The sequence below is a fragment of the Oncorhynchus mykiss genome, chromosome 3 (assembly GCF_057628025.1).
Source record: "Oncorhynchus mykiss isolate SJ-2025 chromosome 3, ASM5762802v1, whole genome shotgun sequence".
NCBI lineage: Eukaryota > Metazoa > Chordata > Actinopteri > Salmoniformes > Salmonidae > Oncorhynchus > Oncorhynchus mykiss.
This window is the reverse complement of record NC_143024.1, coordinates 86630941-86645570: the sequence shown is the minus strand read 5'-3', so window position 1 is coordinate 86645570 and position 14630 is coordinate 86630941. Positions and strand designations below refer to the sequence as shown.

At 44.0% G+C, this 14630-nt stretch overlaps 1 long non-coding RNA gene and 1 pseudogene across 1 annotated transcript in view; both read left to right on the top strand.

Annotated features, from left to right (window-relative positions):
- LOC118964329 (uncharacterized) overlaps positions 1–13535 on the top strand; it is a 66701-nt gene extending 53166 nt beyond the window's left edge. The window contains exon 3 of the long non-coding RNA XR_016494861.1: positions 12680–13535. This is a non-coding gene — a long non-coding RNA (uncharacterized LOC118964329). The remainder of the gene's footprint in view (positions 1–12679) is intronic.
- LOC118964358 (U1 spliceosomal RNA) lies at positions 280–434 on the top strand (annotated as a pseudogene).
- Positions 13536–14630: the final 1095 nt, after the last annotated feature.

Genomic DNA, 14630 nt, shown 5'->3' with positions numbered 1-14630 from the left:
GTCAGTCAGCTATTCGGGTTAGAATGAAGTCTGCGGAAAGTTTAAGGAAGGTAGAATGTGTGTCTGTCTCTGATAGAGAGTTCACCTTCTGAAAGGTGCCTGAAGGTGCCTGAAGGCGTGGCTTTACGTCGTTCCTTTCTTTAACAGGTTTTACACCAACACACCCTCTATGGATAACAATCACTACAGTAGTAGGATCATACTAACCTGGCAAGGATCATACTAACCTGGCAAGGATCATACTAACCTGGCAAGGATCATACTAACCTGGCAAGGATCATACTAACCTGGCAAGAGAGATACCGTGATCAAGAAGGCGGTTCACCCAGGGCAAGGCTCAGCCATTGCACTCAGGCTGTACTGACCCCTCCAAAGTTCCTAAATGTGGAAATCTCGATTGCATAATTTCTGGACTGTGTTCGGGCTCCCCTGTTAAATGTTTTTTTTTTAAACATCAGTAGGGAAGTGTGTGCTGTTACGTCTCTATGGGGCAGTGTAAGAGAGAGAGAGATGGGGGAGCTGGGAACTGTATCTAAAACAATGGGAATACTCTGGGATTGGGAAGGTTGTGGGAAAGGGGTGGCAGGGACCTTTGATGTGCCATGCCCTCCATGTCTCCATAGACCAGGAAATGGCTAATCGGAGCTGCTGGCTTTCCTCTCTGTGGTTGGACGGTTCCTCAGGTCAGACTCTCCAGATCTGAACACGTTGAAGCTGAGGACTAGTATCTGATTGGCCGATGCTCTGAAATAATGACATGGTAGTTGGTGCTGAAAGAGGACCAGAGAGTGAGGTGCTGAAGACTAAGGGGTGTTTATGGACCCGTCTCTCAACTATGGATGAAAAGAGGAAACCATAGAAATAAAGACTCTGGGGCCTGTCGTCCCAACTAACACACCCTACACACACCCACTGTCGTCCCAACTAACACACCCTACACACACCCACTGTCGTCCCAACCAACACACCCTACACACACCCACTGTCGTCTCAACTAACACACCCTACACACACCCACTGTCGTCCCAACTAACACACCCTACACACACCCACTGTCGTCTCAACTAACACACCCTACACACACCCACTGTCGTCCCAACTAACACACCCTACACACACCCACTGTCGTCTCAACTAACACACCCTACACACACCCACTGTCGATCCCAACTAACACAGCCTACACACACCCACTGTCGGTAGTTGTTCCCCTTGCTCTGAGACCTTGAAGTAGTTGTTCCCCTTGATCTGAGACCTTGAAGTAGTTGTTCCCCTTGCTCTGAGACCTTGAAGTAGTTGTTCCCCTTGCTCTGAGACCTTGAAGTAGTTGTTCCCCTTGCTCTGAGACCTTGAAGTAGTTGTTCCCCTTGCTCTGAGACCTTGAAGTAGTTGTTCCCCTTGCTCTGCACGGACCGTGGCTTTTGTGGAGCGATGGGTAACGATGCTTCAAGGGTGTCAGTTGTTGATATGTGCAGAGGGTCTCTGGTTCGAGCCCAGGTTACGTAGGAGAGGGACGGAAGCTAAACTGTTACATTTATACTGTGTTCTATATAAACCTGTTTTTGCCTACTGTAGGATCATATTGGTTTTGGATGCTTGCTAGCTTTCAGGATTCTTAAAGTGTTGTAGGTTTGCTTTGGTCACTGGAACCTGGACTAGTGTAGGTCTGTGTGAATAGAAAAGGATCTCTCTGTATGGTGTGACTGTGCTTCCATTGACCTTGTTCTGGTCAATAAGACTTGTGTCGCTCTCAACCGTACTGTTCTGGGTTTCACTGGAAATAACCGATCCCTTTACACACACTTGACCCTTTCTGATCTGCCACACTGGCAGAATCACACGCACGCACGCACTCACAAACAAACAAACAAACAAACAAACAAACAAACAAACAAACAAACAAAGCATCAACAATGGATGGAGAGAAGCAGATCAGAGAGAGAGGGAGAGTGGAACGTATCAGCTTACCACTGACCATGTAAACTGAGTCTAACTGGTTTAGGGCTGTTGCCATTACACACACAATCATATAATACACACGTTTTCATGGGTTTGCACGCCACCGTATGTCTTGGTCAAGTTATGATCACACCTGATCTGTTGTGTTGTGTGTGTGTGTGTGTGTGTGTGTGTGTGTGTGTGTACCAAGCCACTAGACTGACCATGCTCGTATCAGCACGTGGCACTCTGAAGACGCCATACTCCCCTGAACGACCACCACACTGGTCCCTCCATGTCTACGGGTAATGTTCTCTTCACTCTGAAGACGCCATACTCCCCTGAACGACCACTACACTGGTCCCTCCATGTCTACGGGTAATGTTCTCTTCACTCTGAAGACGCCATACTCCCCTGAACGACCACTACACTGGTCCCTCCATGTCTACGGGTGATGTTCTCTTCACTCTGAAGACGCCATACTCCCCTGAACGACCACCACACTGGTCCCTCCATGTCTACGGGTGATGTTCTCTTCACTCTGAAGACGCCATACTCCCCTGAACGACCACTACACTGGTCCCTCCATGTCTACGGGTGATGTTCTCTTCACTCTGAAGACGCCATACTCCCCTGAACGACCACTACACTGGTCCCTCCATGTCTACGGGTGATGTTCTCTTCACTCTGAAGACGCCATACTCCCCTGAACGACCACTACACTGGTCCCTCCATGTCTACGGGTAATGTTCTCTTCACTCTGAAGACGCCATACTCCCCTGAACGACCACTACACTGGTCCCTCCATGTCTACGGGTGATGTTATCTTCACTCTGAAGACGCCATACTCCCCTGAACGACCACTACACTGGTCCCTCCATGTCTACGGGTGATGTTCTCTTCACTCTGAAGACGCCATACTCCCCTGAACGACCACTACACTGGTCCCTCCATGTCTACGGGTGATGTTCTCTTCACTCTGAAGACGCCATACTCCCCTGAACGACCACTACACTGGTCCCTCCATGTCTACGGGTAATGTTATCTTCACTCTGAAGACGCCATACTCCCCTGAACGACCACTACACTGGTCCCTCTATGTCTACGGGTAATGTTCTCTTCACTCTGAAGATGCCATACTCCCCTGAACGACCACTACACTGGTCCCTCCATGTCTACGGGTAATGTTCTCTTCACTCTGAAGACGCCATACTCCCCTGAACGACCACTACACTGGTCCCTCCATGTCTACGGGTGATGTTCTCTTCACTCTGAAGACGCCATACTCCCCTGAACGACCACTACACTGGTCCCTCCATGTCTACGGGTAATGTTCTCTTCACTCTGAAGATGCCATACTCCCCTGAACGACCACTACACTGGTCCCTCCATGTCTACGGGTGATGTTCTCTTCCTTCATTCAAAACATGTTGTATCACTAAATTGACCCCAACCCTGCTGTGTAGCTCTATAGTGCTTTATAGTTTGCTTGATAGATTGATTGACAACCCTAGTTATGTAGTGCTGTCCCCTCCACTCTCTCAATCCTCCATCTCTCTCTTTATAACCCCCCTTATCCCCTCTGTGTGCAATGTCCCGGGTCCCTCTCAGTTCATTCATGCGGATCCAGGAAGTGCATTCCTCGCCACATCCCCAGGCTATGCTCCATCACCCCGCCCATTCCTGCCACCCACTCACAGCACTGCCCAGTAATTTCTAGATGGCCACGCTAGAAAGGACAGAAGTGACAATATCATCAGAACTGATGAGCATGTGCATAAACGATACGTGTCATTGACTAGATAAAAGACAGAAGTTTGGCCCATGTCATTGACTAGAGAAAAGACAGAAGTTTGGCCCATGTCATTGACTAGATAATATATTGAGAAGTTTGGCCCATGTCATTGACTAGAGAAAAGACAGAAGTTTGGCCCATGTCATTGACTAGATAATATATTGAGAAGTTTGGCCCATGTCATTGACTAGAGAAAAGACAGAAGTTTGGCCCATGTCATTGACTAGATAATATATTGAGAAGTTTGGCCCATGTCATTGACTAGAGAAAAGACAGAAGTTTGGCCCATGTCATTGACTAGAGAAAAGACAGAAGTTTGGCCCATGTCATTGACTAGATAAAAGACAGAAGTTTGGCCCATGTCATTGACTAGATAATATATTGAGAAGTTTGGCCCATGTCATTGACTAGAGAAAAGACAGAAGTTTGGCCCATGTCATTGACTAGAGAAAAGACAGAAGTTTGGCCCATGTCATTGACTAGAGAAAAGACAGAAGTTTGGCCCATGTCATTGACTAGATAATATATTGAGAAGTTTGGCCCATGTCATTGACTAGATAATATACTGAGAAGTTTGGCCTATGTCATTGACTAGATAAAAGACAGAAGTTTGGCCCATGTCATTGACTAGATAATAAATTGAGAAGTTTGGCCCATGTCATTGACTAGAGAAAAGACAGAAGTTTGGCCCATGTCATTGACTAGAGAAAAGACAGAAGTTTGGCCCATGTCATTGACTAGATAATATATTGAGAAGTTTGGCCCATGTCATTGACTAGATAAAATATTGAGAAGTTTGGCCCATGTCATTGACTAGAGAAAAGACAGAAATTTGGCCCATGTCATTGACTAGATAATATATTGAGAAGTTTGGCCCATGTCATTGACTAGAGAAAAGACAGAAGTTTGGCCCATGTCATTGACTAGATAAAAGACAGAAGTTTGGCCCATGTCATTGACTAGATAATACATTGAGAAGTTTGGCCCATGTCATTGACTAGAGAAAAGACATAAGTTTGGCCCATGTCATTGACTAGATAATATATTGAGAAGTTTGGCCCATGTCATTGACTAGAGAAAAGACAGAAGTTTGGCCCATGTCATTGACTAGATAATATATTGAGAAGTTTGGCCCATGTCATTGACTAGATAATACATTGAGAAGTTTGGCCCATGTCATTGACTAGATAATATACTGAGAAGTTTGGCCCATGTTATTGACTAGATAATATATTGAGAAGTTTGGCCCATGTTATTGACTAGATAATATATTGAGAAGTTTGGCCCATGTCATTGACTAGAGAAAAGACAGAAGTTTGACCCATGTCATTGACTAGATAATATATTGAGAAGTTTGGCCCATGTCATTGACTAGATAATATATTGAGAAGTTTGGCCCATGTCATTGACTAGAGAAAAGACAGAAGTTTGGCCCATGTCATTGACTAGAGAAAAGACAGAAGTTTGGCCCATGTCATTGACTAGAGAAAAGACAGAAGTTTGGCCCATGTCATTGACTAGATAATATATTGAGAAGTTTGGCCCATGTCATTGACTAGATAATATACTGAGAAGTTTGGCCTATGTCATTGACTAGATAAAAGACAGAAGTTTGGCCCATGTCATTGACTAGATAATAAATTGAGAAGTTTGGCCCATGTCATTGACTAGAGAAAAGACAGAAGTTTGGCCCATGTCATTGACTAGAGAAAAGACAGAAGTTTGGCCCATGTCATTGACTAGATAATATATTGAGAAGTTTGGCCCATGTCATTGACTAGATAATACATTGAGAAGTTTGGCCCATGTCATTGACTAGATAATATACTGAGAAGTTTGGCCCATGTTATTGACTAGATAATATATTGAGAAGTTTGGCCCATGTTATTGACTAGATAATATATTGAGAAGTTTGGCCCATGTCATTGACTAGAGAAAAGACAGAAGTTTGACCCATGTCATTGACTAGATAATATATTGAGAAGTTTGGCCCATGTCATTGACTAGATAATATATTGAGAAGTTTGGCCCATGTCATTGACTAGAGAAAAGACAGAAGTTTGGCCCATGTCATTGACTAGAGAAAAGACAGAAGTTTGGCCCATGTCATTGACTAGAGAAAAGACAGAAGTTTGGCCCATGTCATTGACTAGATAATATATTGAGAAGTTTGGCCCATGTCATTGACTAGATAATATACTGAGAAGTTTGGCCTATGTCATTGACTAGATAAAAGACAGAAGTTTGGCCCATGTCATTGACTAGATAATAAATTGAGAAGTTTGGCCCATGTCATTGACTAGAGAAAAGACAGAAGTTTGGCCCATGTCATTGACTAGAGAAAAGACAGAAGTTTGGCCCATGTCATTGACTAGATAATATATTGAGAAGTTTGGCCCATGTCATTGACTAGATAAAATATTGAGAAGTTTGGCCCATGTCATTGACTAGAGAAAAGACAGAAATTTGGCCCATGTCATTGACTAGATAATATATTGAGAAGTTTGGCCCATGTCATTGACTAGAGAAAAGACAGAAGTTTGGCCCATGTCATTGACTAGATAAAAGACAGAAGTTTGGCCCATGTCATTGACTAGATAATACATTGAGAAGTTTGGCCCATGTCATTGACTAGAGAAAAGACATAAGTTTGGCCCATGTCATTGACTAGATAATATATTGAGAAGTTTGGCCCATGTCATTGACTAGAGAAAAGACAGAAGTTTGGCCCATGTCATTGACTAGATAATATATTGAGAAGTTTGGCCCATGTCATTGACTAGATAATACATTGAGAAGTTTGGCCCATGTCATTGACTAGATAATATACTGAGAAGTTTGGCCCATGTTATTGACTAGATAATATATTGAGAAGTTTGGCCCATGTTATTGACTAGATAATATATTGAGAAGTTTGGCCCATGTCATTGACTAGAGAAAAGACAGAAGTTTGACCCATGTCATTGACTAGATAATATATTGAGAAGTTTGGCCCATGTCATTGACTAGATAATATATTGAGAAGTTTGGCCCATGTCATTGACTAGAGAAAAGACAGAAGTTTGGCCCATGTCATTGACTAGAGAAAAGACAGAAGTTTGGCCCATGTCATTGACTAGAGAAAAGACAGAAGTTTGGCCCATGTCATTGACTAGATAATATATTGAGAAGTTTGGCCCATGTCATTGACTAGATAATATACTGAGAAGTTTGGCCTATGTCATTGACTAGATAAAAGACAGAAGTTTGGCCCATGTCATTGACTAGATAATAAATTGAGAAGTTTGGCCCATGTCATTGACTAGAGAAAAGACAGAAGTTTGGCCCATGTCATTGACTAGAGAAAAGACAGAAGTTTGGCCCATGTCATTGACTAGATAATATATTGAGAAGTTTGGCCCATGTCATTGACTAGATAATACATTGAGAAGTTTGGCCCATGTCATTGACTAGATAATATACTGAGAAGTTTGGCCCATGTTATTGACTAGATAATATATTGAGAAGTTTGGCCCATGTTATTGACTAGATAATATATTGAGAAGTTTGGCCCATGTCATTGACTAGAGAAAAGACAGAAGTTTGACCCATGTCATTGACTAGATAATATATTGAGAAGTTTGGCCCATGTCATTGACTAGATAATATATTGAGAAGTTTGGCCCATGTCATTGACTAGAGAAAAGACAGAAGTTTGGCCCATGTCATTGACTAGAGAAAAGACAGAAGTTTGGCCCATGTCATTGACTAGAGAAAAGACAGAAGTTTGGCCCATGTCATTGACTAGATAATATATTGAGAAGTTTGGCCCATGTCATTGACTAGATAATATACTGAGAAGTTTGGCCTATGTCATTGACTAGATAAAAGACAGAAGTTTGGCCCATGTCATTGACTAGATAATAAATTGAGAAGTTTGGCCCATGTCATTGACTAGAGAAAAGACAGAAGTTTGGCCCATGTCATTGACTAGAGAAAAGACAGAAGTTTGGCCCATGTCATTGACTAGATAATATATTGAGAAGTTTGGCCCATGTCATTGACTAGATAAAATATTGAGAAGTTTGGCCCATGTCATTGACTAGAGAAAAGACAGAAATTTGGCCCATGTCATTGACTAGATAATATATTGAGAAGTTTGGCCCATGTCATTGACTAGAGAAAAGACAGAAGTTTGGCCCATGTCATTGACTAGATAAAAGACAGAAGTTTGGCCCATGTCATTGACTAGATAATACATTGAGAAGTTTGGCCCATGTCATTGACTAGAGAAAAGACATAAGTTTGGCCCATGTCATTGACTAGATAATATATTGAGAAGTTTGGCCCATGTCATTGACTAGAGAAAAGACAGAAGTTTGGCCCATGTCATTGACTAGATAATATATTGAGAAGTTTGGCCCATGTCATTGACTAGATAATACATTGAGAAGTTTGGCCCATGTCATTGACTAGATAATATACTGAGAAGTTTGGCCCATGTTATTGACTAGATAATATATTGAGAAGTTTGGCCCATGTTATTGACTAGATAATATATTGAGAAGTTTGGCCCATGTCATTGACTAGAGAAAAGACAGAAGTTTGACCCATGTCATTGACTAGATAATATATTGAGAAGTTTGGCCCATGTCATTGACTAGATAATATATTGAGAAGTTTGGCCCATGTCATTGACTAGAGAAAAGACAGAAGTTTGGCCCATGTCATTGACTAGATAATATATTGAGAAGTTTGGCCCATGTCATTGACTAGAGAAAAGACAGAAGTTTGGCCCATGTCATTGACTAGATAATATATTGAGAAGTTTGGCCCATGTCATTGACTAGATAATATATTGAGAAGTTTGGCCCATGTCATTGACTAGATAAAAGACAGAAGTTTGGCCCATGTCATTGACTAGATAATATATTGAGAAGTTTGGCCCATGTCATTGACTAGATAAAAGACAGAAGTTTGGCCCATGTCATTGACTAGAGAAAAGACAGAAGTTTGGCCCATGTCATTGACTAGAGAAAAGACAGAAGTTTGGCCCATGTCATTGACTAGATAAAAGACAGAAGTTTAGCCCATGTCATTGACTAGATAATACATTGAGAAGTTTGGCCCATGTCATTGACTAGAGAAAAGACATAAGTTTGGCCCATGTCATTGACTAGATAATATACTGAGAAGTTTGGCCCATGTCATTGACTAGATAAAAGACAGAAGTTTGGCCCATGTCATTGACTAGATAATATATTGAGAAGTTTGGCCCATGTCATTGACTAGAGAAAAGACAGAAGTTTGGCCCATGTCATTGACTAGAGAAAAGACAGAAGTTTGGCCCATGTCATTGACTAGACAATATACTGAGAAGTTTGGCCCATGTCATTGACTAGATAAAAGACATTCAACGCCTGTCTCTTTCTCACTCAACACTGCTACTCCTACGTCAGTCTTGTCATGGGACTCAATTGCACGGAACGCCATCACCATGGCAACACTCAAAGCCAGACAAAACACTTCGGGACCACACAATCCCAAAACACTAGAGAGAGAGAGAGAGAGAAAAAGGAAAGCTTTGACTATGTACAGACTCAGTGAGCATAGCCTTGCTATTGAGAAAGGTTGCCGTAGGCAGACATGGCTCTCAAGAGAAGACACACTGCGCACACTGCCCACAAAATGAGGTGGAAACTGAGCTGCATTTCCTAACCTCCTGCCAAACATATGACCATATTAGAGACACATATATCCCTCAGATTACACAGATCCACAAAGAAATTAACAAAACAAACCTGATTTTGAGTGGGTGGGTGAAATACCACAACAGCCAGATGTGTGACCTGTTGCCACAAGAAAAGGGCAACCAGTGAAGAACAACACCACTGTAAATACAACCTATATTTTGTTTATTCATTTTCCCTTGTGTACTTTAACTATTTGCACATCGTTACAACACTGTATATATATATATAATATGACATTTGAAATGTCTTTTTTTCTTTTGGAACTTCTGTGAGTCTAATGTTTACTGTTTATTTTTATTGTTTTTTAAAACTTTTGTATATTATCTACTTCACTTGCATTGGCAATGTTAACATGTCTTTTCCATGCCAATAAAGCCCCTTGAATTGAATTGAGAGAGGAAGAGAGAGAGACACGCAGCGAGAGGGAGAAAAAGAGAGACAGAAAGAGAGACAGGCCATAGTGCTGAAGCTCATCAGACTGAATGCTAGAATCCAAGAGAGTAGAACGAGAGAGAGAGAGAGACTTTCCCTTAATAAGGAGAAATTGGAGTCAAGTGAGCATCAGCTGGTAGAGTACTAGGCTGCTATGTTTGATCAATATGGTCATGAGGCTTCTGCTATGCAGAGGCCCAACTGGACACGTGACGAGGGAAAGCCCAGCTTGCATACCTACCCTCCATCTAACCATCCGGCCCTCTATTCCCTTCTTTCCTCCCTATTTCCACTCAGTGTGCATTCATCCAACCCTCCATTCCATCATCCCTCCATTCCAACATTCCTCTATTCCTCCATCTCTCCATTCCACCGTTCCTCCATTCCTCCTCTCGTTCTTTTCATCTGCCTCTCCATTTATCCCTCCTCTACTCTCTATCACTCCATTCCCATGTCCTCTCCTCCCTCTCTCCGTCCATTAGGGGGTAACTCATTCTCTAAAGGAGGTATACATTAGATAACTGCCATGATAACACATTTGTCCCTATATTACTTTTTAATGGGATTCAGGCAGGGTAAGCTGATCCTAGATCAGTGGTGGAGTGATTATCTAATGGTTCAGGTAAGGATTTGGAGAGGTTAGTGCCTAGAACAAATGCAGTGCCTAGAACAAAGTGCCTAGAGGAAGTATCTCCCTGAGAGAGAGAATGCAAGCCCCATGAGTGTTGCATCGGAGCCATTGTGGGCTGCTGCCTCCAGTTGCCCCGGGCCTAATGGGAAGGAATGACAGGAATCTGCAACTGATAATGCCACGCTTAGAGATGGCCACACAAAGATAATTCCTCTCTATGTCTGTTCTCTCTCTCTCCCTCCTCCTCTTCCTTCCCCTCTCCTCTCCTCTCCTCAACCCATCCTCTAACCCATCCTCTAACCCAATCTGCAACTGATAATGCCACGCTTAGAGATGGCCATACAAAGATAATTCCTCTCTATGTCTGTTCTCTCTCTCTCCCTCCTCCTCTTCCTTCCCCTCTCCTCTCCTCTTCTCTCCTCTCCTCAACCCATCCTCTAACCCATCCTCTAACCCAATCTGCAACTGATAATGCCACGCTTAGAGATGGCCATACAAAGATAATTCCTCTCTATGTCTGTTCTCTCTCTCTCCCTCCTCCTCTTCCTTCCCCTCTCCTCTCCTCTCCTCTCCTCAACCCATCCTCTAACCCATCCTCTAACCCAATCTGCAACTGATAATGCCACGCTTAGAGATGGCCATACAAAGATAATTCCTCTCTATGTCTGTTCTCTCTCTCTCCCTCCTCCTCTTCCTTCCCCTCTCCTCTCCTCTCCTCTCCTCAACCCATCCTCTAACCCATCCTCTAACCCAATCTGCAACTGATAATGCCACGCTTAGAGATGGCCATACAAAGATAATTCCTCTCTATGTCTGTTCTCTCTCTCTCCCTCCTCCTCTTCCTTCCCCTCTCCTCTCCTCTTCTCTCCTCTCCTCAACCCATCCTCTAACCCATCCTCTAACCCAATCTGCAACTGATAATGCCACGCTTAGAGATGGCCATACAAAGATAATTCCTCTCTATGTCTGTTCTCTCTCTCTCCCTCCTCCTCTTCCTTCCCCTCTCCTCTCCTCTCCTCTCCTCAACCCATCCTCTAACCCATCCTCTAACCCAATCTGCAACTGATAATGCCACGCTTAGAGATGGCCATACAAAGATAATTCCTCTCTGTCTGTTCTCTCTCTCCTCCTCTCCTCTCCTCTCCTTCCTTCCTTCTCCTCTACCTTCCCCTCTCCTCACCCCACCCTTCCCCTTTCTCTCTCCTCTCCTCACCCTCTCCTCTAACCCTTGTTTCCTCTCCCCCTCCCCCTTCACCCCACCCTTCCCCTCTCCTCACCTTCTCCTCTCCTTCCCCTCTCCTCACCTTATCCTCTCCCCTTGTTTCCTCTACTCCCTCTCCCTCCTCACTCTTCTTCTCCTCTCTCCCCTCTCCTCACCCTATCCTCTCCCCTTGTTTCCTCTCCTCACCCTTCACCCCTCCCCTCTCCTCACCCCATCCTCTCCCCTTGTTTCCTCTCCCTCCTCATTCTTCTCCTTCCCCTCTCCGTCTCCTCTCCTCATCCCATCCTCTAACCCTTGTTTCCTCTCCTCCCTCGCCCTTCACCCCACCCCTCTCCTCACCCCATCCTCTAACCCTTGTTTCCTCTCCTCCCTCGCCCTTCACCCCACCCCTCTCCTCACCCCATCCTCTCCCCTCGTTTCCTCTCCTCCCTCGCCCTTCACCCCACCCCACCCCTCTCCTCACCCCATCCTCTCCCCTTGTTTCCTCTCCCCCCTCTCCTTCCTCACCCTTCTCCTCTTCCTTCCCCTCTCCTCACCCCACCCTTCCCCTTTCTCTCTCCTCTCCTTCCCCTCTCCTCACCCCATCCTCTCCCCTTGTTTCCTCTACTCCCTCTCCCTCCTCACTCTTCTCCTCTTCCTTCTCCTCTTCCTCTCCTCTCCCTCCCCTCTCCTCACCCCATCCTCTCCCCTTGTTTCCTCTACTCCCTCTCCCTCCTCACTCTCCTCCTCTTCCTTCTCCTCTCCTTCTCCTCTCCCTCCCCTCTCCTCACCCCATCCTCTCCCCTTGTTTCTTCTCCTACCTCTCCCCTCCTACTCCCCTTCCTCATCTCATCTCTCTTACTAGCTGCAGTAAATGTTACCTTATGATTCCTTACCCAATAATGACCATCTCTCTCTCTCTTTATCTGTCTCCCTCTCTCTCTAACCAGAATGGATCCAATGACCTAATGATGATCATGATGAAGATTCTGAAGATTCTTCCACGCAGCAAAGTCATCCACGTGTATCCTCTATCTGTGACCCAGTCCCTCTCCTCCATTCATTCACTCTGAATTAGCGTGTTGGTCAGCTGCTCAGTAGGCAGTGTAGATCCTGTATAATGATCAGCAGCTACATCTGGCTACTGGGTCTCTGAAGACACGCCTCCTACTTCCTGCCTAGTGGTTAATTGCACATTTCATTCCTCTCTGATTGGCTAGTATGTTATCAGATGGGGGGGGGGGGGGGGGGGTTACATCCTAAGAATCTCTCTGTGCCTGTCAGGGCTTTATTTCAGATTCTTTTCTTTTTACCTCTTCTCTTTTTAATCTCTTCCTTTTCTCTCCTCTCCTGTCAAATCTCTTCTCCGGCTGTAGCGTCCTTGGTGGTGAGCCATTCAAAGGGTCCTTGGTATTCTTTAATGAATTGTGCTGTTCTCTAAAAGATGTTGACTGGCGGCCCGTAGAAAAGAGAAAAACATGTCAGGCACACAACAGAACAGAGCCTTTAAGAGAGGAGAACATTGTTTAGGATGTGATGCCTGCAGTTTCCCTAGAAATCACTCAATGGAGAACAGATGAAATGCCACATTCTATTATAACTCTGTGCGTGGGTGGGTGCGGGTGTGTGTGCGTGTGTGTGACAGCTGATGAGACATCTTTGCTTGGTCCTGGACCTAGCATACAATGTAGGTTTCTGTGTGGTTTAAGCTACAGCTACATTGTCTGCTGGGTTTTAGGCTGGCGACAAAAACAGCCTTCAACAGCTGAAGGATTCAATAACTGGCAACGAAAACAGCCTTCAACAGCTAAATGATTCAATAACTGGCAACGAAAACAGCCTTCAACAGCTGAATGATTCAATAACTGGCAACGAAAACAGCCTTCAACAGCTGAAGGATTCAATAACTGGCAACGAAAACAGCCTTCAACGGCTGAAGGATTCAATAACTGGCAACGAAAACAGCCTTCAACAGCTGAAGGATTCAATAACTGGCAACGAAAACAGCCTTCAACGGCTGAAGGATTCAATAACTGGCAACGAAAACAGCCTTCAACGGCTGAAGGATTCAATAACTGGCAACGAAAACAGCCTTCAACAGCTGAAGGATTCAATAACTGGCAACGAAAACAGCCTTCAACAGCTGAAGGATTCAATAACTTAATGACTATTCAACGAGGTAAGTTCACATTCAGTCTGCAACTATGTGTCAAATGTTTCACCTTGAAAATACAATAATTGAAAAAGATGTAATAAACATATAAACATACAAGTATATAGTTGTGTGTCTGATATTTTATATGAAAGTTGAGAGTTTTATGGGAAAATATCACATTGGGAATAAACAATGTTTGGCTTGACAGCAAGCAGATCTGGGACCAAATGATTTATTTAGAAATGATTGGTATTTAGAATAAATACCTGTATAAATCACTCCAAGCCACACATATACTGCTAAAATGTATAGCTACAGTTGTTTAAATATTGCCCCTGCCAGAGAGAGCGAGACAGAAAGAGAGAGAGAGAGGGAGAAAGAGAGAATGAGAGAGACAACACACATTAGAGCTCAATCTGAGAAGTCAGACTGGAGGCATCAGGGTTCTTATTGAAGGCTATACCTCTCTACCCTAGTGTACACACACACCATCTCTACCCTAGTGTACACACACACCATCTCTACCCTAGTGTACACACACACCACCTCTACCCTAGGGTACACACACACCATCTCTACCCTAGGGTACACACACACCATCTCTACCCTAGGGTACACACACACACACCATCTCTATCCTAGGGTACACACACACACACACCATCTCTATCCTAGGGTACACACACACACCATCTCTACCTTAGGGTACACACACACACATACTATCTCTACCCTAGGGTTACACA